This window comes from Hylobates moloch, unplaced genomic scaffold (genome assembly GCF_009828535.3).
Source record: "Hylobates moloch isolate HMO894 unplaced genomic scaffold, HMol_V3 SCAFFOLD_24, whole genome shotgun sequence".
In the NCBI taxonomy this organism is placed as follows: domain Eukaryota; kingdom Metazoa; phylum Chordata; class Mammalia; order Primates; family Hylobatidae; genus Hylobates; species Hylobates moloch.
This window is the reverse complement of record NW_026652299.1, coordinates 34,921,945-34,947,387: the sequence shown is the minus strand read 5'-3', so window position 1 is coordinate 34,947,387 and position 25,443 is coordinate 34,921,945. Positions and strand designations below refer to the sequence as shown.

General features: G+C 42.8%; 1 pseudogene; it reads right to left on the bottom strand.

The window, feature by feature from the left end:
* Positions 1 to 7,634: 7,634 nt before the first annotated feature.
* On the bottom strand, positions 7,635 to 8,164 carry LOC116462931 (peptidyl-prolyl cis-trans isomerase A-like; annotated as a pseudogene).
* Between the last annotated feature and the right edge of the window lie 17,279 nt (positions 8,165 to 25,443).

Here is a 25,443-nt window from a genome sequence, read left to right as displayed (position 1 = left end):
AACAATGCATTGGCTACCATCTGGAAGTTGAACTGGTGAGATTTGACAACTCATTACCAAGAACAAGAAGACATGATGGTAGACAGAAGTCTTACCCTCTGGAATCATGCTTTCCAAACAGAAGTGGCACCTACTTTTGAGTGAAGAGTGCCCCTCCCACCAAAGTTCTTGATCATTAGATGAACTATGAGGAACATCCATGCATTGACAGCTTATGTCCCTGCATTCTAATTTGAGTTCTAACAAGGAATCACTGAACCATGGCCAGGCGGGAAGAACATGGGAAATGGGTTCTGGCTCTCAGATCCTAGAGAAGCTGGAGATCTTCTACCCCTCAGCTTTCTCAGTTCCAAAGTGAGTAGGTAAGACTGGATGAGTTGTAAAGCCCCACGGAGTTGAGCCCATCTACGTCTATGACTTGACATCTGGAAGAGTCAGGTAAGGACTAAGAAGGAGCCAGGCCTCAGGATGCTGAGCATTGTGTATTTGTCCCATAGGATCCCCTCCCCTCCCCTCTCTAATCTTCTCCCCTAGAAGGACAGACCCTAGAGTATCCCCAATAATTCCTGCTGGTGTCCATGCCTGTGTGTTATTGATAGGTGTCACCTGTGACTTGCCTCTAACCAAGAGAATATGGCAAAGGTGATGGGATTTATCTCCCATGGGTCCATCACATTGTATAAGACTCCATCTTAGCAAACTGGAGCTGGAGGCTCCCCCTTGCTAGCTTTGGAGAAGCAAGCAGCCACATAGTGAGAGGGCCCAGGGAAGCCTCATGGCAGGAACTCTAGAAGCAGAGAGTGGACACTGATGACATCCAGCAAGAAAACAGGACCTCAGTCCTACAACTGCAGGAATGCAACTCAGCAACAACCTCAAGGTAGTGAATATTTCCCCAGTTGAGACTTTGATGAGAGCCCAGCCCTGGATTCTAGCATGATGAGACCCTAAAGGAGAGGACCCAGCTAATCTGTGCCTGGGCTTGTGAGTTAAAGAAACTGTGACATGACAAATGTTTTGTGACTTAACAAACTTTGCCCTAAGTTGCTAACATTATGTTTATTTATTATGTAGCAAAAAGTTCTAATACATCTGCCTTTCTCTGTGCCTCATTTGGAATGGGCTCCCTTCCCTCTGACTTCCAGAGTTCAGCCAGTGGAAGCACTTCCATTGGGTTCAGCCAGTGGAAGCACTAGGAGATCAGAGAGTGAGAAGTGAAGGAAGTTTGGGAATTCAAACTCCCTTCCCTCTGTACAAGCAGCCCTCTCCATGTGGCCACCCTCTTTGGAGTTAGGAAACTGTTTTCTTCCTTTGCTCTGCCAGGCTCTCCCGCCTGTTGCTACTGCCCCCAGAATACCTGACTGACCATTTCTTGTGCTTTCTCTGTACCTTCACCACACTTTTTGCACAGTCCTTTTATTAACCTTTCCACAAATAACCCAAATAGATGAGTCATCTGCTTCCTGATGGGTCCTGACCAACACAACAAGGCTTCAAGGAGACATATCACATGAGCTCCTTTCCTGCCCTCAACAGATGAAAAGAGGAAAAGTGAAATTAGAACATCCACTACAGGCAGACTTTGTGCTTACAGATTGGTGGATAATTATTAAATTACTGTTTTGCACAACCTTGAAAAAATTGACTTGGGATTTGAAATGTAGATGCTGATGCCTTCTATTAATACAGGCCAAATTTAGCCATTCCTGCAATAAAATTAATGACACACAAATTTCTAAATTAAGACCACATTTTTATGTGTATAGTAAAAACTGAGCACAGAAGAGGAAAACGGCTTTATGGACTCTGTTGATTTGGGATAAAATGAGCTTATTCCATGCTTGCTGTTGTGGTGGAGTGTCTCACATTGTATGATCTTTGTCACAGACGTCACTTATTGGGCATCAAATATGCATACATTGTGTGATGCTCCAGTGCCTGCGCTGTACTCACCTAGCCTTGCAGAAAGGAGGTGGTTGAGGCTCAGAGGTGAACTCATTTGTCCAAATTCACCAACAGACTGGTTTGGCAGAACCTCTATTTAAACCTGGCTGTCTGGCTCCCACTTTGCGTTCAGTACCAGTGAACCAATTCACATTATTACACAGTTCACCCAAAGAAAGGGAGGGTTTAGATTAGGCCTTGGATTGTGAAATGGGACACTATTATTTATTCATAAAGGAAGTGATTTCAATCTTAGTGAAAGCTACTTGAAACAGATAATGTGCCTTTTATATAGACACATAAATAGGTCCCTGTTCAGGAATATACCATCATTCTTTCCTGTTGTCTGTGATAAGCTGAGATGTGTTTTCAGGCCTGACATGTGCCGTAAGAAGCATGCATTAGCACATTTTGTGTCTTTTTATCATGGTGCCTATTGACTCAAGGAGGAAATGTTACCTATTAGGTTTTACATTAACTAGAAACCCAATCGCTCATTAAGAAATGATTAACTTAATCCCAGCACTTTGGGAGGCTGAGGCGGGCAGATCACGAGGTCAGGAGTTTGAGACAAGCCTGACCAACATGGTGAAACCCCGTCTCTACTAAAAATACAAAAAGTAGCCGGGCATGGTGATGTGGACCTGTAATCCTAGCTACTTGGGAGGCTGAGGCAGGAGAATCTCTTGAACCTGGGAGGTGGAGGTTACAGTGAGCTGAGATCACGCCACTTCACTCCAGTCTGGGCAACAGAGTGAGACTCTGTCTCAAAAAAAAAAAAAAAGATTAACTTTGACATTGCCTCCAATGGCAGAGGGTGCACTGCTGTTGCTGTTTTTGCTACTGTTTTTATTCTTCCTAATTGTTCATTTAAAAACAACTTATGATTATAAATCATGCTGCTATAAAGACACATGCACACGTATGTTTACTGCGGCACTATTCACAATAGCAAAGACTTGGAACCAACCCAAATGTCCAACAATGATAGACTGGATTAAGAAAATGTGGCACATATACACCATGGAATACTATGCAGCCATTAAAAATGATGAGTTCATGTCCTTTGTAGGGACATGATGAAGCTGGAAATCATCATTCTCAGCAAAGTATCACAAGGACAAAAAACCAAACACCGCATGTTCTCACTCATAGGTGGGAATTGAACAATGAGAACACATGGACACAGGAAAGGGAACATCACACACCAGGGCCTGTTGTGGGGTGGGGGGAGGGGAGAGAGATAGCATTAACATGTTAAATGACGAGTTAATGGGTACAACACACCAACATGGCTCATGTATACGTATGTAACTAACCTGCACATTGTGCACATGTACCCTAAAACTTAAAGTATATATAAAAAAAAAAACTTATGAGGCAAAGTCTCTGGCTTCTGTTATGTGGAGGCTGAGACAGGTGCAGCCCATGGCAACGTCTCACCACAAACACTCAGATTTTAGGACATGGGCTTATCTGTGGTAGTCAACAGTTTTTCCTGGAGTCATCCTCAAGCCATGAGAGGATGTGAAAGGAGTAGATATGTTTTCTTTCCTCCATTGTCCCTGCCTCAAGTGTCCCCAAGGGATGAGGCTCAATGACATGGGTGTCATTTTTGGGATGAGCGATCATTCTTACATGAGCATCTGTCCCAACACGTAACAAATAGCTTGTGTGGCTCAGCTTTCTGGGATATGGGTAGCTGACACGAGGCTCCTGGAGGACCTGGGCCAGGATATTTAGCGACCGGATGTTTTCCCAGAACTCTGGGGGCAAAGATCACAAGCATGGGCTTCCCTGCAGTGCAGCTGGAGATAGGGATAGGCTAGTCTAGGTTAACTTACCACAGATCAATCCATCAAATGGAAAATTCATCACGTTTCCCAACGCTACCCATGTCTTACAAAGCTTTTTTCACTCAACTATTTATGACGATAACAGGAACTCACATTAGAAGTGTTGGTAAAGACCAATATGCTGTGGATGTTCGGGCACAGAGTGTGTGGGCATAGACACGTCTCCCTTCAATCCAGTTTTCACATCTCTATCCTATCCTCTGGCCCTGTTTCCCCTCTCTCTCAGTTGGTTCTCAGTTTTTCCTCTTTCTGTCCTTTATCTGCCTAATTCCCTGTCTGACCCTAGGAATCTCCTCTTCCTGTGTGATCCATTAATCTCCAAGGAGGGTAATGTAGGCATCTAGATCCCTTGTGGGTCTCCTTCTTATAAACCTACTTTAGAAAAGTATGTAATTCAGCCTCTGTGCTAATATCCATGCCAGGGTCTGAGGATAATTAAAAGAGAGCCTCCTTGTTTCCTTGTAAATCACACTTGGAAAAGGATTATTTCATCTATGATCTTGCTAAAATCATGAATGACAAGCAGATGTACCAAATGAAGTACTCATATTACCAGATAAAATTATCTATATCAATTGTGAAGAAACACTCTATAATTATTTTTCTTGTTAAAAATCGATTAGAGTGCTTTGGGCTCCAAGGAAGAGAAACATGATTCATACTGGATGGAGCAATAAGGGATTTCATTGGTTCACAGCACAGGAAGTGGTGTGGTCGGTTGGAATTCATGTACCATTTCATGAAGGGACCTCTCTTGGCTCTTCTCAGTCTGGATTCTTCCCCTTTGTTTTTAGATGGCTGCAGTAACACCAGGGTCCCCAGCTTTCCAATGTATTCAGAGTTCTGTCTTAATAGTAAGAGACTTCCCATCCTGCAGGTGGACACAACCTAAATTACCTGTTCCCTGGGGCTATCTTTCTGTCTCAGTGCATTCAAGGATGGGATTTTGGATACAAAGACACTTTTCGTTGGTCTCTGCTGTTTCAGTCAGACCCATGCCTCTCCACACCCTCTCCCTGTGCTCTGTTCCTCACACACCCCATGCCCACCGACACCCTTTGCTCAAGTTCTACTATGTCCTAAATTCTCAGGGCTTCTACTCATCACTGTAAACAACACAAAACAAACACAGCAAACAATCCTAGCACCAAGCCAATTTGGATACTTTAAAGTATAGGTCCTTCACCCAATAATTGCTGCCACACTTATTCTAGTGGCTTTTAATGTTTATATTCTGTACTATGCATTGATCATTTATTACATTAAATTGTAGCACTTTTGTATCCTAAAGTTTGTGTGTGTGTGCTTGTGTATTCTGTAGGGTTTTCTATGTACAGGATCATGTAATCTATAAATAGACATAGCTTTGCTTCTTCTATTCTAATCTCGATGCATTTTATTCTTATGATTTTCTTTCTCAATTGCCCTGGTTAGCCCTCCAGTACAGTGTGAGGTGGAAGTGGCGAGAGGGGACATCTGTGCCTTGTTCCCATTTTTAGATTTAGGTTTTTCATAGAGTCTCTTTTTCAAGATGAGGAAGTTATTTTCAGTTCTTATTGTTGAATCTTTTTAATCTCAACAAGATTGTGTTAAATCATTTTTATGTATCTCTTGGGATGAATATATGGATTATGTCCTTATTCTATTCTTATTATTTCTTAAATTGACTTTTCAGATGTTATATCAAACTCACATTTCTGAAATAAACTGCACTTGATTATCTTTTTTATGTATTTCTGTATTCATTTTGCTACTATTTTGTTGAGGTTCTTTGCATCTATATTCATGAGACATTGGTCTGTAGCTTCCATTTCTTGTGATGTCTTTGTTTTGTTTTCATATTAGAGTAATACTGGTCTCATATAATGAGATGGAAAGAGTCCTCTTATTTTGCAAAGAGTCTGTGAAAGATGGGGATTAATTTATCTTTGAGTGTTTGGTTAAATTAACCAGTGAAGCCATCTAGACATGATCTTTTCTTTGTGGGGTATTTTAAATTACTCATTCTATATCTTGTTGTAAGTTTATTTCATTTTCTCTTTTTTCTTGAGTCAGTTTTGTAAGGTTCTTGAATCAGTTTTGTAAGTTAACTCTTTCTAAGAATTTGTTCATTTTATAGGTTATCCTTTTTTTTTTTGGCCAGAGACTTCTTCATACTACTACTTCCTTATAATCTCTGTTTCTCTAAAATTTTATTTAACTAAACTTTTTTAGAGACAGAGTTTTTGCTGTGTTGCCCAGGCTGGTTTTGATGTCCTGGGCTTAAGTGATCTTCATACCTCAGCCTCCTGAGTAGCTGGGTCTATAGGTACCTGCCACATGCACCTAGCCTAATCTCTGTTTTTGTTTTTTAAATAAATTTCTGTAAAGTCAGTAAGGATGTCCTCTCTTTTACTCTTAATTTCATTATTTTGAGTTTGTCTTCTTTATTCTTGATCAGTCTTGCTAAAGAATGGTTAACTTTGATCTTTTCAAAAGTACAGTTGTTGATAGTGTTGATTTTCTCTACTGTTTTTATGCTCTCTGTTTCATTTAAACCCAATCACATATTTATTATTTTCCTCTTATGCTTGCTTTGGGTTTAGTTTGTTCTTCTTTTTATGGTTTCCTAAGGTTGAGAGTTAACCTATTGATTTTGCCTCTTTCCTACTTTAAAATTTTTTATTATGTATATTTAAGGCATACAACATGAGGTTTTGACATACATATATAAAATGATTGCTACAGACAAGCAAATCAACATATCCGTCACAAACACGAGGTTATCTCTTTTTGGTCTATGTGGATGTGTAGTAAGAGCACCTAAAATGTACTTTCTTAGCAAATTTCCATTATGCAGCACAATATTATTGACTATAGTTCTCATGTTGTACATCAGATTTCTAGGCTTATTCATCCTGGATCAATGCAGCTTTATACACTTTGATTTATGTCTTTCCATTTAACTCTTCTCCCATAACCACCATTCTACTCTGTTTCTATGTATTCGACTCTTATTTTTTAATATGCAGTTACAGTTATAAAATTCTCTCTTAGCTGCATTTTATAAGTTTTGGCAATTTTTTCTTTCATTGGCCATCCATTTCAAAGTATTGTCCAATTTTACTTGTGATTTATTGTTCAATTTGTTGGTTATTTAAGAGTATGTTATTACTTGCCACATGTTTGTGAATTTACCAAATATTCTCCTGTTATTGATTACTGATTAATTCCTTGTGGTGGGAAAACATACTTGTATAATTACAGTTCTTTTAAATTTATTGAGGCTTTTATGTAGACTAGCATATGGTTTATGCTGGAGAATATGTGAATATGTTCTTGAAGACACTGTATATCTTGCTGCTGTTGGGTGGAACGTTCTGTCAATGTTTGCCAGCTCCATTTGTTTTTTAATGTTGTGCAGTTCCTCTACAGTGTTGTCTTTCTTTGCTGATCTTATGTTTAGTTATTATAGCTATTATTGAAAGTGGATTACTGGAGTCTCCATCTGTTGTTAAATTGTCCATGCCGTTCTTCAATTCTGTCAGGTTTTATTCTCCTGTATTTTGGGATTGTATTGTTTGTTAAGTGCACATATATTTGTAATTGTTAGATCTTCAGTCAATCAATCTTGACTATTTTTTCTTTTTTTGACAGTTTTTATTTCGTAATCATAAACTTAAGTCTGCAATCCAGCTAGGCATGGAAGGGAACAAGAAAAACATGGAACCCAAAGGGAACTGCAGCTAGAGCACAAAGATTCTAGGATAGTGTGAGCAAATGGGGTGGAGGGGTGCTCTCCTGAGCTACTGAAGGAATGGTCTGGTGGTTAAGATAAAACACAAGTCAAACTTATTAGAGTTGTCCATAGTCAGCAATGGTGATCTTCTTGCTGGTCTTGCCATTCCTGGACCCAAAGTGCTACCTGGCCCCCACAATATTCATGCCTTCTTTCATCTTGCCAAAGACCACATGCTTGCCATCCAACCACTCACTCTTGGCAGTGCAGATGAAAAGCTGGGAACCATTTGTGTTGGGTCCAGCATTTGCCATGGCAAGATGCCATGACCTGTGTGCTTTAGGATGAAGTTCTCATCATCAAATTTCTCCCCGTAGATGGACTTGCCACCAGTGCCGTTATGGCGTGTGAAGTCACCACCCTGATACATAAACCCTGGAATAATTCTGGGAAAGCAGGAACCCTTATAACCAAATGCTTTCTCTCCAGTGCTCAGAGCACAAAAGTTTTCTGCTGTCTTTGGAAACTTGTCTGCAAACAGCTCGAAGGAGACGTGGCCCAAGGGCTCGCTGTCAACGGCAATGTCGACGAACACGGTGGGGTTGACCATGGCTGATAGTACAGGGCTCCTGGTGGCAGCAGCATTAAAAAGTCTTTAGTAGCATTTTTGTTGAAGTCTATTTTGCCTGTTGTTATTATAGACATTTCAACTTTCTTTGCTTATTGTTGGCATGTTACGTTATGTCTCATGCTTTTACTTTCAATCTGTTTATTTCTGTTAATCTAAAGTGTGTCTCTTGTAGAAAGAATATACATAGACATTGTTTTCATTTTTATGCATTGTGTAAAACTGTTTTTTAGAATGTTTAATTCATTTGCATTTAATGTCATTACTGATAAGGTAAAATTTACTTTTATCATTTTGTTATGTGTTTTTTATGTGTCTTATTTCTTTGTTTTTCTATTGCTGCCTTACTGACTTCTTTTGTCTTAAGTAAAAAATTTCTAATGTAGCATTTCGATTCCCTTTTTGTTTCCTTTATTATGAGTTTTGAGTTAGTCTTAATGGTCACCCTGGATATTACAATTAACATCTTAATTTATAGCAAACTAACCTGAATTAATACTAACTTAATTCACTTGTATATTGAGAGTTTGCTCCTGTATAACTTCATTTCTTCTCTACTGCTTAGTGCTATTATTGTTATACAATTACATCTTTATGCAGGCTAAATTAATCAACACAGCATTCTAATAATTGCTTCACACTGCTGTCTTTTACATCAGACAGGAGAAGAATTACAGAAAAATACATTCTTTCTTTCTGACTTGCATGACTTTTATTTCTTTCTCTTGCCTAATTGCTCTGGCTAGAACTTCCAGTATACATTGAATGGAAGTGGCAAGAGTTAATATTTTTGTCTTTTTCCTCGTCTTAGAAGAAAAGCTGCTGGATTTTCACTGTAGAGTAGGATGTTAGATGTGGCTTGTGATATATGACCTTTATTGTGTTGAGGTATATTCTTTCTGTACCTAATTTTTTGAGAGTTTTTTTATCCAGGAATAATGTTGAATCTCATCACAAAATTTTTCTGTATCTTAGATGATCTTATAATTTTTTTTGAGACAGAGTTTTTTTTAACATTCTTTCAATATGATATATCACATTTGTTCATTTGCTTATGGTAAACTATCCTTGCATCCCAATAATAAATCCTACCTGATCATGATGTATGATCCTTTTAATGTGTTGTTGAACTTGGTTTGCTAGTATTTTGTTGAGGATTTTCTGCATTTTGAATCTTACTTTTGGGTATTTATCTGAACAAAATAAAATCAGGATCTCAAAGAGATGTCTGCATTCCCCTGTTCATTGCAGTACTATTCACAATAGCCCAGATATGGAAACAGCCTAAGCATCAGTTGATGAATGAATTGATAAAGCCAAATGTGATGTGTATGGAATATACATTCTATTCAGCCTTAATAAGGAAAGAAATTCTACCATTTGTGACAACACAGATAAACATGGAGGATATTATGCTAAGTAAAATAAGGCAGACACAGAAAGACCAATACTTCATGATCTCACTTCTATGTGAAATCTTTAAAAAGTTGAACTCATGGTAATAGAATAGAATGGTGGTTGTCAGGGGCTGGGGGTGGTAGAATGGGGAGATGTTGGTCAAAGGGTATAAACCTGTAGTTATAAGATGAATAAGTTCTGGAGGCCTAATGTACAGCTGGGTGTCTATAGTAATAATAATGTATTGTCTACCTGAAATTTGCTGAGAGTAGGTCTTAAGTATTCTCACCACACACTCAGAAAAGACAACTCTGTGAGGTGATGGAGGTGCTGATTAGCTTGATTGTAGTAAGCATTTCACAAGGTATACATATATCAAAACATCACACTGTATACCTTGAATATATACAATTTTTGGCTTTCAATCATACCTCAATAAAGCTGAAAAATATATTTATGCTGTTCTTTATATTTACACATAAAATGTAGGTATTTTGCTGGTGCTCTTGTGTCCTTTGTGGACGTCTGAGTGACTTTATAGTATGCTTTCAAAGTAGCCTGAATTACTCCCTTTAGTATTTCTTTGTAGGGCTAGTGAAAAATTGTGTTTTTGTTTATCTGCAAATGTCTTAATTTTTTCCTATTTTTTGAAAAATATATTTTCTCAGTGGTGAATTATTGGTTTATAGTCTTATTTCCCCAGAACTTTGAATAAGGCATCCTGCTTCCCTCTAGCTGCCATGTCTCTTGACGATGAGACAGCTGTTAATCTTACTGAGGAAGCCTTGTCCATGAGGAGGCCTCTTTTTTCTCTTTTGAGATTCTCTTGATGGTTTGATGTGTTATGATATGGATCTCCTTGAGTTTATCTTACTTGGAGTCATTGGGCTTTTTAGACACTCCCATTAATGTTTGTCATTACATTAGAAAGATTCTGGCCACTATTCCTTCAAATATTTTTTCTGCATTCCTATCCATCCCCCTGCTGGGATTCTGATTATGTATATCACAGCTGGTGGATGATGTTCCACAGGTCTCTGATACTCTGTCCCTTCTTCTTCATTCTTTTTCTTTCTCTTCCTTAGATTGTATAATATCATTTGATCTACCTTCAAGTTCACCAATTCTTTCTTCTCCAGCTCAATCTGTTGTTGAGGCCCTTGAGTGATTATTTTATTTCAGTTATTGTACTTTCAAATTTCAGAATTTGTGTTCAGTATTTTGTTATAATATCACTCTGTTAATAATCTTTATAATATCTCTCTTCATTAATCTCTATTTGATGAGACTATTGTCATATTTTTCTTCTATTGTTTACACGTGGTTTCCTTCAGTTTCCTGACCATAGTTGTAATACCTTATTTAATTGGTTTTTTTTTTTTTTGAAACGTCAGCATCCTAATAGAAAGTATCTGTTGACTGCTCTCCCCATCCCCGTTGATGGCCCATACTGTCCTGTTTCGTTGTATGTTTCATATAGTTTTGTTGAAAGTGGGACATTTTAGATAGTGCAGTGTAGCAACTTTGGAGATCAGATCCCTCTCCCTCCCACCCCAAAAAACAGTTTGTTGTTGCTACTGTTTTTGTTTTGTTTCTATTATTGCTGTTTGTTTATTAAGCAACTTTTCTGCACTAATTCTGTGGAGTCTGAATTCTCTGTAGTGTGCAAGCCGCGAACTCTTTGCTCAGTTAACTTAGTGGTCAGGCAATAATTGAACAGAGGTTTCCTTAAATTCCTTGAACTGATAAGCCTTTGCCCCTCTGCGGAGGCACCCTGTGCGATTGCTGAGGCACATGGCAACATGAATACAGTCTGTAACTGCCTGTGCGTGTCCTCAAGGGCAGCCGCAGGTGAGAGCCCAGGGTTTGGCCAGGTCTCACCTGGGCATGCTCACGGCACCCCCCCCACAGAAGCCCTTCCAGGACCCCAGGAATATGTCAGAGCTCCTCAATCCCCTTCATCCTCGGCCCCATGCTGGGCCTTTTGCTCCCTGTGTCTCCCTTTTAATGATTTGGCCAGGATGTCATTTGCCCCACCTGGCATTGCAGCCTCGGGCAGCTGTGACATTTAAGCACATGTCATTCATGGTTTGAGAAATGGCTTGTGAATGGGATTTTTCCACAGACCTGTGAGATAGGCCAATTAGTGACGTAACTCTGAGGATGGGACTTTTTGAGACACTCCAAGTACAATTTCCCTCTTTCCGATGGTTCCACGGCTGCTGGTTTTCACAGGCACTGTGGCTGTGAGGCTTTCCGGGCCCCCTGAGCTGGGCGAGCAGAATGAGGTGTGGCAGGTTATGTTGCCGCAAGCCCCACTGTTCTGACTGCGGTGCAGTGTTCTAGAATAAATTCTCCTGCAATTGTTGCAAACATGGTTAATTTCCAGAGCTCTACAAAAGTTTATTCGGACAATTTTTGCGAGTACTTTTGATGCTTTATGGAAGGGCTGATTTACGCTAGCTCTCAGTGCACCGTTCCAGAATTCCTGCTTTTTTTTTTTTTTACCTCATTTCTCCTATAGCACAGTGCCATGCTCACCAGACCAGTGCCATAAACGCTCCTGTGACTGAGGGAGCTGTGGTGTCTCAGCGCGTGCTCAACATCACCAGCTGGTAATCAACTGGCTCTCATATCTGCCTGTCCATCCTCTTTAAAATGTACGATTTGGCCAGGTGCAGTGCTCACACCTGTAATCCCAGAACTTTGGGAGGCCAAGGTGGGTGGATCACCTGAGGTCAGGAGTTTGAGACCAGCCTGACCAACATTGAGAAACCTCATCTCTACTAAAAATACAAAAATTAGCTGGGCATGGTGGCAGGCGCCTGTAATCCCAGCTACTTGGGGGGCTGAGGCAGGAGAATCGCTTGAATCTGGGAGGTGGAGGTTGCAGTGAGCCAAGATCGCGCCACTGCACTCCAGCCTGGGCGACAAGAGCAAAACTCCATCTCAAAAGCAAACAAACAAAAAATGTATGATTTGCCCTTCACAGACCAAAATGAGTCCAGCGTCCTTCACCCAGGAGCTACACATATCCCTTCAGGTCCGTGATTCACTTTTGGCTGCTTTACTGGGCTAGATCCAACCCATGACTGTCAATCATGGAGAATCACAGAAGCAACAGCACTGGCTCTTCCTCCAATTTATGTATCTGTTCAGGCTGGTTCTAGTATCCTGGGTATCTTTTTCCTTTTTTTTTTTTTTTTCCTTTTTTCCTTTTTCTTTACCAATGGTTGGAAATGATGAAGTCAGCATTCTGGCACAGCCATGCCTGCAGCTAAAGTCATGGAAATATTACCCACATCTTATCTAGTAAACACATATTTCATTTCACTCCTGACCTTTCTTTCCCGGGGAACAAAGTCTTAGTGATGCCATATTGCATATTCAGCAGAGTTCCGAGTTTTCCTCAGACAGTCTCTTGGTGAACTTTGCATTAGGGTGTGTGGGTGCAGGGCAAAAGCCCAGCTGTCGAGGAAAGAGAGACTCACTAATTCAGGATATTCTCCTCCCAGTTGGAACGGCCTCCTTTCCCCTCTTCTCTGACCTGGGGAGCTGGTGTTACTCAGGCTCCGCTCTTTCCCCCTGACAAGCCACAGCTTTTATAGGAGTGCTCTTCTCCAGGCAGATTGAGTTCTTTCTCTGGAAAACAGTACTTGGATTTAATTTTGAGTGCAAACATGACTGGTCCCTGCAGCTGAGGGAGTGCAAAGGAGGAAAAGGGTCTCAACATGTGCTCAAGTAAATACCTGCATTAGACAGAACACACTACCCTGCCGAGGAACAAATTCAACCTGGCCACCTCTGTGGCTTCATATCAAGGGCCTATTTCTCACTCATTTAAATTCTGATGCAATTTTCCAGGAAGCGGTGGCCCATGCAGACGCAGAGATCTAGTTGGCTCCATCTCATGGCTCTGCCATGACAACCCAGGGCCTCACTGTTGCAGCTGTGGGAGGGTGAGGGGGACTCAGGCTCGCTCTTCTGTGCCTCAGCCTGGACTGGCACATGGATGCTGGAATCACCTCTCCTCACGCCCCGCTGCACAGAAGCAGTCACATGGTCCTCCCTTGTAGCACAGCTAGGAGGAGTTGTCTCCCCATGTGCCCAGGAGGAAGAGGAATTTCCATGCGGCTTAGCACAGAAGCCTTATGGCTCCACCCCAGGGTTCGCTGTGGCCTTGTTCTTTGACTCACAAACTTGGTTCAGAATATCTGTGAGATTTGACACTACATCTCTCCCGGGCACATTTTAGGGTAAGATTCTCTTCTTTCTGATTTCTTCTCAGTATGAGCCTATTTAGCATCTTCCAGGAATCTAAAAAAATTTTGGTTTGCTAAGAACTCCCTTATTTTTTGTGTAGTGTTGTGATCTAAATAAGGCCCTCTGAGGACCTTTTCCTTATTTTAAATTCTTTTTCTTAATTTTCAAGTGATTTTGGACAGAAAGGGGAAGGAGTTCACTCTCTTGTATAACTGCATTTGTACTTTGAGGATTGCTTGGTGCCCATGCCCCACCAAATTCTAGAACTTCCTGGGTACACGGACCACATCCATTTTGCTGACACAGTGCCTGGCACACAGTACGCATCTGGTGTTTATCTGCTGAATGAACAACTATCTATGGTGGGAGAGGTATGGAAAGAACCCTGAGAGAGGCCGTGGAGCAATGCAGTCGGCTGTATGGCATTGATGCCTCAGGGCTTGACTGTTAAAACCGCGAACTCTTCCCATTTAAAGTGAGAATAGCACACAGGTAAATATGTGGTCATGTGAACAAAAAACTTGAGGTTCAACTTAAAAATCATTAGAGTTGAAAAGGAGTGGCTCAACGAATAAAAAAATATAGAGCTGCCAATCCCATTATGGGGTATATTACCAAAGAAAAATCAGTATAGGAAGAGATGGCAGCACTCCCATATTGGTTGCAGCACCATTCACAATACCCAACATATACACTCAGCTGGCCGGGCATGGTGGCTCATGCCTGAAGTCCCAGCACTTTGAGAGGCTGAGGCGGGTGAATTACCTGAGGTCAGGAGTTTGAGATCAGCCTGGGCAACATAGTGAAACCTCGTCTCTACTAATAATACAAAAAAAAGAAAATAGCCAGGCATGGTGGCATGCGCCTGTGATCCCAGCTTCTCAGGAGGCTGATGCAGGAGAGTTGCTTGAAACCTGGGAGGCGGAGGTTGCAGTGAGCCAAGATCGCACCATTGCACTCCAGCCTGGGCGACAGAGGAAGACTCCATCTCAAAAACAAACAAACAAACAAACAAACAAACAAACAGTTATGCACTCAGCCTAACTGTCCATCAGTGAATGGGAGAGAAAGAGAATGTGGTATAAACACAAAACAAAATACTACTCAGCCTTAAAAAAGAAGGAAATCTTGCCATCTTTGACAACGTGGATGAACTCAGAGGACATTATGATAAGTGAAATGAACCAGGCACAGACACATGCTGCACGACCTCACTTATGTATAGAATCTCAAAAAGATGAACTCACAGGAACAGAGAATAGAATGGTGGTTGTCAAAGGCTAGGAGGAGATATTAGTGAAAGGGTACAACATTTTAGTCAGACTGGAGGGATAAGTTCAAAAGATCTACAGTCCATCATGGTGACAACAGTTAATAACAACATATTGTATACTTGAAAGTTACTACAAAGTAGATTTCAAGTGTTGTCACCAAAAAAATTATATGTGAGTTGATAGATATGATAATTGGCTTGGTTTAGTCATTCCACGATGTATATATACTTCAAAATATCATGTTGTACACCATAAATATATACAATTTTTATTCGTTAATAAAAACACTACTACCAGTTCTCCCCACACCCCCAAAAGGAAACAAAAGGAATGGCCGCAAAGCACACTGACTGTCAGGACATGGCTCTGAGTTGACCCCGTGCTGCATGCCGGTCATGTGACCTTAGGCCACTCAATGAATCACTTTTTGCTTAGCTTTCCCGTCTGTACAGCGGGTGGACAAACATGGTCTCTGGTCTGTATATCCTGCAAGTGTGTTCTGATGATCAAACCCGCTGCCTATGGTAGGGCAAGTTCCTTTACAAGCTTAGCATCTCTGCAAGTATCCAGGGCATTGCGGGGGGCCCCTACTCTGTGGAAACTATCAGTACTTGCAGGAGTATTTTGTCGCAGCTCAACCTACCATCTGTCTGCACTCACTGCCCGAGTCAGGAAATCACAAGTGGCATTTCCACAAAACTAGACTGAACTAGAATTAGCTGGCTTAGTTTTCAGCTTGGTTTCATTTCAGCTCAGGTGAATGAAGCTTTTAATGAAATCTATTCTTATAGTCTTAATGTCCCCCACGGGCACTTAAAGAGTATTATTATTCCAAGCAGAACCATTTGGCATGAGAAATAGAGTTGATGGCATTTTAGAATTATGGGGAATAATCAGCATTGGAAGATACTGAAAGAAAGTCAAAATAAAACCAGGCAGAGAGTCTTGAATCATCTGGGGAGGAACAGAGATTTCTGATGTTCTGAGGAGTGTTGCAGCACCAAGACTGGGAGGCAGCTGGGAGAAGAGAGTTGGTCGCACAGTGAAAACGACCTGGACTGGGGTCCCCGAGTCCTAATAGTTGTGAACTAGATCACATGCGGCCCTCCTCAAGCAGGCCTGAATGTGCATTACGTCACTTAGCTGGGGCCTGAGCAGCAGGTCACAGAAGGAGTGGTTCTGGATGTGGCCGTGGAAAGAGAAGTCCAAGCACCTGTAGAGATGGTCTGCATTTTCCTCCCACTTCAGGTGTGGCTTTCCACCTCTTCTGCTGGCCCTGAGTGCACAGGCAGCTCTGCCAACCCACTGGGGGCTCCGGAACACACCTCCTGCTTTAGCACCTGCACCCTCACTGTGAGGATCTGTGTGCACTTCCCTTCCTTCAAGGCCTGGCTTAGCCATCCCACTCCTGGCAATGCTCCCCTCAGCCCACTAAGGGGAAACCACCAGCCACTGTTGTCATCTCCCAAGGGAGAACATTGAGTCTCAAAGAGATCATGGCTCTTGGTCTCAAAGCTCATTTGGACTGAGTAGGCATTCACACTGCACAAACTCAAATGGATGCCGAAAGCTCTAGAAATGTTTCAACATTTCAATAGCATTAGGGGTACAAGTTAAATTGAATTGTATAGTGGTAGTCTGGGCTTTCAGTGTACCTGTCACCTGAAGAGTGTTAATTGTATCAAATAGGTTGTTTTGTGTTCCTTGTCCCCCTCCCACACTCCCCGCCTTGAATCTCCAATGTCCATTATACCACTCTGTATGCCATTGCATACCTATAGGTTAGCTCCCCCTTACAAGCAAGAACATGCAGTATTTGGTTTTCTGTTCCTCAGTTACTTCACTTAGGATAATGACCTCTGGTTCCATCCAAGTTGCCACACAAGACATTATTTTGTTCTTTTTTGTGGCTGAGTAGTATTCCATTGTGTGTGTGTAATACACACACACACACACACACCACATTTTCTTTATCTTCTCACCTGCAATTGTGAATTGTGCTGCAATGAACATACGAGTCCAGGTGTCTCTTTGATATGATAGCTTCTTTTCCTTCGGGTGGGTACCCAGTGGTGGGATTGCTGGATCCAATGGTAGTTCTACTTTTAGTTCTTTGAAAATCTCCACACTGTTTTCCATAGAGGTTGTACTAGTTTACATTCCCACCAACAGTGTATAAGCATTCCCTTTTCACCACATCCACGCCAACATCTACTGTTTTTTGACTTTTTCATAAAGCCATTCTGACTGGGGTAAGGTGATATTTAACTTTGTTTTAATTTGCATTTCCCTGATGATTGGTGATGCTGAGCACTTCTTCATACGATTGTCGTCCACTCGTGTATCTACTTTTCAAAAAGGTATGCTCATGTTGATTGTGATATTCGTTTTTTTCTTGCTGATTTGTTTGACTTCCTTATAGATTCTGGATATAAATCCTTTGTCAGATATACAATTTTTTAATATTTGCTCCCATTCTATAGGTTGTCTATGTACTCTGTTGAGTATTTCTTTTGCTGTGCAAAACGTTTTAGCTTAATCGTCTCATTTATTTTGTTGTTGTTGCATTTGCTTTTGGGTATTAGTCATAAATTCTTTGCATACATAGGCCAATGTCCAAAAGGGTTTTTCCTAGATTTTCTTTTAGGATTTTTATGGTTTCAGGTCTCACATTGCAGTCTTTAAGCCATCTTGAGTTGACGTTTGTATATGGTGAGAGGTAGGGATGCAGTTTCATTCTTCTGCATGTGGCTATCCAGTTTTTCCAGCACCATGTGTTCACTGGGGTGTCTTTTCTGTAGTGTATGCTTTTGTCTGCTTAAAATCCGTAATTTTTCTGAGTCTTGCCTGTAGACCTGTGTCATGTGAGCCTCTTGCATTTCTTTGGAAGGGGATCTCACACTGACCTTGTGCCAGCTGTGCCCTTCCTGTGGTACAAGAAGCCTGTCGGCCAAAGAAATTTGTCTGCTTGGAATAAAGACATCCTTCCTTCTAGATATAGACTCCTTTCCTGACCTAGGTGAGCCTCTTACTTGGGCCTGTCATCCTGAAGTTTGCCTGTGACACCAAAGTGTGCAAGTGTGTACCTGATCCCTGACTGGGGCAGGAGTTGAGTGATGCTGAGGGTGTGAGTGGAGCTTGGACAGGCAGATTCAAGTGTCTGCCCTGCATGAGCCCAGCCCCATGGTGCAGGACAGTGCTGGTGTGGGGAGAGGACCAGTCAAGTTGAGCCTCAGGGCAGACAGGACCTATGGCTGGTGCTCACCCTGCTGCTCTCTTCTGGCTCAGATCTCTGAGGAGTCCAAGAATTTTAAATTTGAATTCATCTTCCAGGTTGTTATGAAGGAATACTCATTAAAGAAGAAAGGTAGAACATAAATTGCTCAGCAATTTATTAACTTGACTTAGCATTCTAAACTATTTGGACATATGGTTCCTGGACCTCCATTTGTGTTCTTGCCCTGAACCCTACAAATGTCAGGAGGCCTGTTTCTAACACAAAACACCACCCCTCGGAGAATGATGGCTCTATCTTGTGCATTTTAAGCGGCCTCCATCTATTAACCTCTTAGGCCCATGAGCAAAGGCACACATGGCCTAATTCACTGTGCATTCCAGCACCTGGCCCTGGAGACAGCCGTCTAAGCTGTTTTGACTGAATGGAGCCAGGCCTGGAGGGTCCACAGAGTAGGGGTTTTTTGTTCTCTATCTTTGAAGAACAATGAACAAAGAATGGAGCTATTAAATGTTTGCTCAAAACCCTGGGAAACAAAATGGCTCCGTATGGGACGAATGAAAGGGCCTGAGTTTGTAGAAGGCCCTTGACTTAGGCCAAGCATGACATCAGGGAGGGACAGCCCACGGGGAAGGAGGCTGCTATAGACAGGCTTCCGTGAGAGCCCGTCCGCTGTCACAGAGCACCCCTGAGTTTGGTAGAACTTACTGAAGCAATTGTGGCTATGGGGAGACTCCTGCCGCTCAGTGGCCTTCCATTCCATTGTCCCTGCCTTCCTCACCCACTCTCTGGACTACCCAGGGGACTCCTGATGACTCTCCCTCCCCATCTCCTCTGTCCACCCTTACCTGCCTGGCCCATCATCAGGGCTTCCCACACGGCCAGCTCCACCCTCCACAAAAGGAGCTCTTCCTATCAACACCATCAACAGCAGGGCTATCTTCTTTGTTAACAGATGCTCGCTCACGGAGCAGCAAGCACTCAGAGGCTCACTTGGGTGGGACTTCTTAGCGGTTTTTCCTGCTTGATTGTTCTTACATAAACCTTCTGTTTATTACATGTGATCACATACCTCTACCCTCTGTCATGTGTGGTACTGGAAACATCATATCAGTTCCCAAATTTTATTTCCACAGCAACTCTGTGAGATACGCACTGTCATTACCTCTGTACTGCAGGCAAGAATGCAGTCTCAGTCTCAGAAAGGTCACAGAACAGCATTTGAAATCACCTAGTAAATACGTAAATGGCAAGGGGCCAGGTGTGGTGGCTCACGCCTGTAATCCTAGCACTTTGGGAAGCCAAGGCAGGTGGATCAAGAGGTCAAGAGATGGAGACCATCCTGGCCAGCATGGTGAAACCCCATCTCTACTAGAAATACAGAAATTAGCCCCACGTGGTGGCGGGCACCTATAGTCCCAGCTACTCAGGAGGCTGAGGCAAGAGAATTGCTTGAACGCAGGAGATGGAGGTTGCAATGAGCCAAGCTCACACCACTGCACCCCAACCTGGCGACAGAGCGAGACTTCATCTCAATAAATAAATTAATTAATTAATAAATAAAATAAAAAAATGGCAAGACCAGGCGTCAGCTGAACCCACAAATTTTATTACTACCATACCTTGTCTGGCGCTCTTATGGAACTTTTCCTTTCCATCAGTTTTCCTGTTTCAACTCTCAGTGACCTCCTGAGGAGCAGGGGCTGGATGGACCTGGTAACCTCCGGGATCCTCGTGTTCATCCTCCTCCCTAGTATTACAGGAGCTCAAGATATTAGTTGGGTCATTTTGCTAACAACTGATAGGTTAGAGGCATTTTTGATCATTTGACAAGGGGCAGAAGTCTCAGGACTCTTAGGCTGATTTTCATACCGCTGTCACCTGCATACACTCAGAAAGAACACGCTGTAGTGCGACTTTGTTCTGGGGATGCTGCTGTGGTCTTCCAGGGCCATGTAGATCGGTGGAGCACATGCATGTGCCATTAAACACACAAAGGGGCACTCACGTCCATTTAAAAGAAAGGTTATTGCCGCTGCATCAGACAGACATGGGCTTGACAGGGCTTGGCTCTGCCCCTTAACAGCTATTTGATGGTGGACAGGATTCTGAACATGTTTTGCATGTTATCCTCTTAAGAGACTTCTAGAAAAACTATTGATCAGGTACAGCTAATTTATTAAACCTAGTTGCAATAAGGGAGAGCACTCCCTTGGCTAAGTCTGAGCAGAAAGAGGAAAATGGGGGAGGACTCAGGTTGGGGCTGATTGGCATCAGACAGAGTGAAGGAGAGTGGCTTTGAAGTGATGGCAAGTGGAGGGCCTGCAGTGCGCCTGGATGACAGAGCTAAGTAACCTATTTCAGCCGGCTGACAGTCCTACCTCCCAGGAGTCAGTATTTCCTGGAGCAAGTTGCTGAGTGACTTCTGCTTGTTTTTTTTTAGCATGATTTTTAAACAGAGGAACAGGGAAGGATGCTCAGTAGAGTTTAGACAGGGGCTGGGAGTTACACTGTTTTCAGTTCCCACTTTCTAAAATGAGTCCCTAGCAGGGAGCCCTACACATGGTGGGCATGTGGACCAGTGCCTATCACAGATCATCATAGTGACTGCGTCATGTGTGACGGTGCAGGCAATGAAAGTAGGAACTGGTGCAGTTTCATGCTGGGGCAGGTGTTAGAGTTTTGGAGTATGGTCCGAGCACATCTACATTGGGAGATGCCTTGAGGGGCAACTCCTTCATCTGGGAGATGTGATCTGGAGAAAGAATGCTGAGAGTCTTCAAAGAGGAATTATTGGCCAAACAAGATTTTGCAGGAAGAGTGTGCCCGGTGGAAAAGAGGAGGAAAGACCTTCAAGATAGAAATAGTGGTTTACTCAAAAGCGCTTGGTGGGATCTAGAATGCCATGGACTAGAATGGGAAAGGGTATTCTGGCTAAAGTATAGCAGAGGAGTGAGGCAGGAATGTTGGCCTCCTCAGCACTCAGTAACAAGTTACTCCGCAGGAAATTGTTCCCTGGAGGTCACTGCTGTGGCCTGACATGCAAAGATGCAACCAAGGCGAGGTGAGAAGCACATTTGTCCTTTTGCACCCAGGACAATGACAGCCTGGGTAAGTCTGTCCTTGAGTGTGCTAGACCTGAGAGCACTCCTTCCTTAGAGGACAGAACCCTAGAAGGGTAAGGTCAGGTTTGGGGACAGAGAGGCCCAGTGTGTCTCCATCGGTCTGGGCAGATGCTGCCACCATGCAACAGCAGACTCTTCAGGCAAAGTCATCTTCCAGGACGTGGTAATTTCATGGTGGTCTTGGTGTTGCTGTCTCCACGGGCCAACCCTGCACTGGGACATTTTCTTCCCCAGACTTGTACTTGCACCAAGTTAGGCAGGGGATTGGCATAAGCCTGGGAACATCAGTTTCTCCATCATGCTTGTAAGTGATGAAAGATTACTGGGGCAGTGGAGGTGACAAAGGCCACCCATAACTCTCAGTGGTTCCTGACAAGGCAGGAATCCTCATATGGCACTAGGATTCACCCTTAGTAACCCACGAGCAACAACTCTTCTAGGAGTGTGTATACTTTGCCCAGGAGCATGGCTTTTTGATTGTTTGTTTTTAAGGACTATTCTGGGATGGCTCCTAGTTTGATTAAAAAATATTATACATGTGCATATTTAATATATATATTTAATGTCTTTAAATACACAGGCTTAGATATGTTTTTACCATGTAGATTACTTTAAAAGGTATTCAGATTTTTAAGTACAGTAAAAATGGATTCTCTTTGGAAGAAAAGCATTCCCCATTATAAAAGTAGGAGATGTTCGTTTTAGAAAATAGGAAAAGCTGTCTCTGGTCCTACTACCACAATTTAACAATTGTTAAGATTTGGTTCACTCTTTTCTTCTTCCTCTTAAAAATGTGTATTTTTTAATTTTAATTGCCCTGTTGAGATATAAGCCACCAATTTAAAATGTATGATGCAATTCTTTCAGTACATAGAACTGTGCAACCATCACCACGATCTAAGTTTAGAGCATTTTCATTTCCCTCAGAAAAATCCCCTACCAATTAGCATTCTACCCCCAGCCCTCACCCACCCAACCTTAATCAAGCACTAATTAGGTGGGGTGGTTCCACTGGATCCATTCCCACGGTAGCCCACTCCCGTGTCTGGCAAGTGGGTGCTGACCGTCAACTCCATCCACCATGGAGTGCCTTGTGCACCCACATGACATGGTACCTGGGTTCAAGAGTGAACCTTCTGGAGCAGGAGTGGGAACTGCCAGTTTCTTAAGGGCTGGATCTGGATCTTGGCTCAGCATTAAGTCTGCATAACACTAATCAGGCAGTCACCAAGCCCAGATTCAAGGGGAGAAGAATGTCAAAGGGTTTTGGAGCCATGTTTTAAACCATCACAATGGTAATGATATTATATTGAGAAACCCACGTGCAAATGAAGTAAAGAGTAATGCAGAAGAGTGATGGCTGTCAAACTGTCCCTTCCTTGGGGAAGGTCTGGGGAAATCTGGGAATCTCTTGGCCTTGTCAAAGAATGGAGTCACAAGACAGTGGCTGTGACTTTTAAACAAAGGGACAGCACAGCGCCTGAGAGCTCCAGCACTTTCCAGTTGCTGACACTCTATTGTGTCTCCTCCTGTTCAGTCAGGGTCTCTACAAACATTCCAACTGCTCCTGGACTGAGCTCTCCCTTGTTCCATGAGATGCACAGCGTTTCCTGGATGAAAACTTCAGCCCTGGAGATGGCAGCTCGCTTTCTTCAGGTCAGAGATAAATCCTTTTGAAATCAAGGATTTGCAATGGCAATTTGCAAAATTAACTCTGAAGATTTGAGGACTCAGGACATTAAGTCCATCCTACACACGTCTGTAAAATACTCGCAGAGCAGTTTCCTTACATGAAAAGAAATAAACATGTCTAGACTGGGGGAGGTGGAGAAAGAGAAATGATGGAGAGTGGAGGTGGGTATTTGAAAAGGGGAACATGTGCCCACAAAAGGTCAGGACTTGGAGGCAGAGAAGTGAAATAGCAGAACCCCAGCAATGTTTGGCATCTTTGAGCAGAGACTTGGCCTTCGTTCCAGGGTGAAGTCCAACATGATGGCCGCTTTCACAGAGCACCTCCTGGATGTTAGAAAGGGCAGTCCACAGGGAGGCCCAGGCACCAGCTCAACTCCACAGGTCCTGAGCCGGGGCCTGGCTCTGGACCTCAGGGTATTTTGGCAGTAAAGTGTGTTCTTTTAGTGAAATTGATAATTCCCCTCCTTAAAAAGTAATAGCTAGCTAGGATTGCTTTCATGGCTTTTTTTGCAAACCTGTAAAAAAGGGAAAGCATTTTCTAGCCAGGTCTAGAGGGAAAGGAAAAGATGGATTGTGAAAGCAGAGACCTTTTGAATTAGTATGGGGGTTGAGAGAGGAGGGAGAACTCATTACAGAACGGAGACCATGGGAGGGGACAGAGGAAACACCTCTGATGAGCACGTGGCTGGCTCACTGGTGACAATAGGTACGTGAGAAGGTTGCTAAGGACTGCAGTGGGTGGTCACCTCCTGTCCTGGTCAGGCAGGTTCCTGGGAATCCTCACCCTCCCTGCTGTTCTCAGGCTTCCTTCAGTGAAGACACCAAGAAGCCCAGGCAGAGAGCCCCAGGCATTGGTCTTTTCTCTCTCTCTCTCTTTTTTTTCCCTTAGAAGACAGAAACTGGCTCTGGACTGAAGATCCCTGAAGGTCAGAATGGGAGGCTCCATCCCGGTGACCATCATCCCTTTCTGCTTTCATCAGAAATTATTTTAAGTGATAGGGATTCACACCCGAGACATTGCCCTGTATGTGATAAATGTCAGACTCATTCTGCAATTCCCACTCCCACCATAGGCTCCGCAGGAAATTTGCAGCACAGCAAGCAGGGACTTCGTTACATGCCTGTCATCACTGTTAATGGAAATGGCACAGCAAAATCTTCAGGCGCCACTTTGAAACAGCCCCCCTGGTGTTATGATAACATTCCTTCCCATTACTTCTTAAAGAGTGCAATGGAATGTCAAAGGAGATATGACACTCCAGGAGGGAAGGTCTGTGCCTCCTCAAAACCAAATAATGTGTTCACTTTGCGTTGACATAAACTGTTGTATCTGATTTAATAAATCTAAATTGATTATGTATAGGCACACAGGGGATACAAAGAGAGGAGCTATTGTGTTAGGTAATACTGCTTATGACACGAAAACCTTCTTCCTTGCCCCTACCTTTTCTTTCAACTTGAGAGGAGGATGATATCTCTCTTTTGGAAGGAAGCTTTCTGTGTTAATGCTGCTCGTCAGAGACAGTAATAACACAGAAAGTTTGCTTCAAAACACCTTGAATGCTTCATTCTTCTTAATAACTCATAGAAGGAGAGAGTCCCACCTGGGGTGGAGGAGTATGAACTAATCAAAGGGCACAGTGGCAAGAATGGCACAGCCATGCATTTGGGCAAATCCTTAAAAATGTCTCATCTCCAAGAAAAGGCTAACAGCATCATTTCTTTGGCTACAGAGTAGGAATTATTCCTCAGGATGCTGACACTGGGAATGTCAGCCTCCTGATCTATGGTCTGATTTAGCAATAACTGCCTTCCTGTCAAGCCCGGGGAGAAAAGGGACTTTTCATAAGCCCACACTGTAGCTTGATGCGATCTCCTCTCCCTGGGAAAGTCATATGGCCTCATCCTGCAGCAGTGTCTCTTGAAATGAGATGCTCTGCAGATTTCTGTGCTGCAGGATCAGGGATGCCAAAAACAGCATATGCACTGAATAAGTCAATCTGGTGCAAGCCATTTGCACCTTGTAGTGCTGTCTGACAACCCATGGGTCATGATCAATTTACTCTCATCCCTTAGCATCAGGCTCAAGCTCCTGAGAGGCAGCAGGACTTAACTCACTCTGCCTTCACAGTCAGCAGCCACTCTCTCAGAGCTGGTGTGGGAATCCAAAGTGAATAAATCAGAGTCCTCAAGACACTGAATGCCAAGAGCATGGTCTGATGGACAGTGTGCTATAATAGAGATACATATCGAGGAAGCGAAGGAAGAAGGAGCAGATTGTGTTTGAGAATGGCTTAAGCAGAGTTGAAG